This window comes from Monopterus albus, unplaced genomic scaffold, assembly GCF_001952655.1.
Source record: "Monopterus albus unplaced genomic scaffold, M_albus_1.0 scaffold97.1, whole genome shotgun sequence".
NCBI lineage: Eukaryota > Metazoa > Chordata > Actinopteri > Synbranchiformes > Synbranchidae > Monopterus > Monopterus albus.
Window position 1 is genome coordinate 1,148,536 of NW_018127977.1, and position 3,195 is coordinate 1,151,730.

Below are 3,195 nucleotides of genomic sequence, written 5' to 3' on the forward strand. Positions count from 1 at the left end.
TGTGTGTGTGTGTGTGTGTGTGTGTGTGTGTGTGTGTGTGTGTGTGTGTGTGGATTTATAGAGAGAGAAAGAGAGAGAGATCCATCAACTCCTGTCCCATTAAGTAATTTTCGATTTGACCACAAGATGGCAGCATTTAGACATTTTAAACAGAAGTGTGTTTTTGCTGCATTCCCCTCCAGCAGTGCTGTTCAAGGCCACTGGCACTGTGTAAAGGATTTGACTTTAAGCCAACATCACTGTTTTTGAAATGATATTTTGACAGGGACCATTACCTCCTAGTGTATATGTTAAATCTCTGGTAGTATTTGTTCAGACAGCAGGTGGCAGTATTTAGCCACAGAAAGACCAACATTAAGGGTCATTGACTGCTGCTTTGTTCTGTCGATCATGTGCAGCATCCATGGCCCACAAATAAAACAAAGTCGGAGCTTCAGCTGTTGAACTGTTTCTGATAAATTTTAGAACTGTCACCATATGGACCTTAGCAGAAAGGTTTATTGTAATGTTTGACTCATTACCCACTCACTGGGGTAGAGAGGGTTTACATTCTTTGGGAGGACTAGTCAAACTCCATTGGCCACAGCTTGCTATGAGGAAGAATTGTGACATTGGGATGTCTGGAAGCAGTTTAGGCTTTGAGCGGCTCAGCCGTTGTTTCCTGGAGCTAATGTCTTGTTGCTAAGCATTGTAAGATACAACAGTGCTTGTTGGCTGGTTGTGTTATTTGGAACCTTTAACTGATGGACTGGTCCCCTCAGGAGATGTCAGAGCTAGTCACATAACACAGTAAACAATGGTCAGTGATAACACAGTACCTCACAATATGATAGCAGTGTTGGCTGGTGATTTATGACAATCACCCTGACAATAAAGAATTTACATCTCCACCACAAGCTGTGCTGACCAGGTTAGAACTGTAGACCAAAAAACCTCAGCCACCTTCAGTCTGGAGAGATGTGATCCACTCTAGTCTTTTTTCAAGCCTGGAGTGAAAACTCTAACAATAGAAGTTTGAAGCAGCTGCAGTTTACTGATCTTAACTTTTTCTACTGTATCAAAACACTTGAACAAATATTTTCAAGTCCTGCTGAGACACAAATATTCAGACGTTCAGATTTCATGTTCTGTTGTTAAGGTGATTGTATAATGTATTTATAATGGACTTAACTCACTGAAGGTAATGAAAATAGTTTTGAGTGCATGACTACACCTATATTTCTGACTTGCTGTGCATTGCTCCTGCTTGCTTCCAAAACAGTTACTTCAGATGGCAAAAAACGTGGCAATTCCAGCCTCTGAATATTATTGTTCCATTCACCTGTGCATTGTTTGACAGGGACCATGTTATTATATAAGCTGTTTGAATGTTGTCTGCAAAACCAGGGGAAGATAATGTTTTGTTTTTCTTAATCTAAATCATTAGGAACATGTAAAGGTTGAACAAATTCCAAAAAGTCCTCCAACCTAAATGATAATATATGCCACTTGTCCCAACCCATAAGACCCTCTTAGTGGCACAGTTACCAGACATTTGTCATTATGGAAACAGTCATAAGCACATGGTTATGATTATGGAACTGTCACAGTTTCATTAGGTATACAAACAAACACAATTTGTTTTAGGTTTAGGAACAAAAACCACTTGGTTAGTGTCAATAGAGGTCACTTAACTTTAGCACATTACTATTTGTTGTAATAAAATGCTGGCACACAGGATGTATAGACTCATTTTTTACAGGAAGGTCTTGTTTCCAGTCAGATCATCTGACTGCTAATACCAAAATTTCAAGTAGATAATCTGAAGTACTACAACAGTTTCTCCTTTATAATGGCCCGTGATTTACAGTACACACCCATCAAAACCACTCAACATGGCTGTAAATAAATATCAGGGCTCGATGCAGGCTGCATTTCTGGGGCATTTCATCTCATTGCCAATAGTGAATATGCTGGCCAGACACTGGAGTTATCCTCGTCTTTGAAGATACAAAATGCACCATGTGCAAACCTTGAGGGCGTCCTTCCTGGTTCTTTCAAGTCACTTACATGTTTCTGGACCTCAAACCCAGGCATTTATAATGTATACAGAGGCATATGAGTTAGTGTGCCGTACATTTCTTTACTGTCTTGTTCTGCCTGTGCGCTTCTGCATATTTTCTTAACTTTGTTGAAAATTAAAATGCTCCACTAAGCACACAGCTTTTTAATAAAATGAATCAAGATGTCAAGTATTTGATACGACAACCTCCCTGAACCTGGACATTACCCTAAACTCCAGCAGACCCCACTGAATTCTCCCAGTGATGTGAGAGGTGTCCTGCCATAAATAAAGGTTCATGTTCATTAAATATTTTACATCCCATTTGATTGACTAGTCCATTCCCATGTTTAGAGTCCAAAATGAATGACCTTATATAGAATGATACGTGTTTTTCAGGAATTTTATATTAGCTAGACCAAGTGTCTGCCAGTGCTGGCGGTTGCTGTGTTTTCATAACCAGAGGAGAGGAGTAGTAACTCTGCCTCTCTGTTTCTGTCTATATAAAATGCACACACACACACACACTCACAACAGTGCAGCCAGTGACTGCTTCAAAGATGTTACATAAAAAACACATTTTGGCTAATAGGCATCCTATCTGACAGGCATGTTCAGGGTTAGTGGAAGGTCAGATGGTGCAGAGGTTTCAGAGGTACATACTGTAACAGGGTTAGATACACACATACCGACCTTTTATTCAAAGGTGAATTAACCAAACACAATCTTTAAAATTGTCCACAATTTCTGGAATATCAAATAGTTGGCTCCAAGAATTTTTCTCTACAATCTACACAAAAGATCTTTTCAATCCTTTTTTCAAGCCTTTGTTGCAGGTCATTCGGCCTCTGTGAGATGATGCTGTTTACTGGTTTACATACATATACAGTACATACAGTATATTCTTAATTCAGAATCAGCTTTATTGGCCAGGTGTGTTGGACACACGAGGAATTTGACTCAGGTACATCGGCTCTCAATGTGCAGACAGTAAACCAGCAAAAGGCTGTGTAATATAACAAAATAGCAGTATTAAAATCAACAACCAGTGCAAACAATGCAGAAAAAGCAGTATAAATAGACAGTAACAATGCAGACAACAAAGGAATGTTCATTGAAATGAGATAATTAGGGATAAAAATAGAGTACTTAAA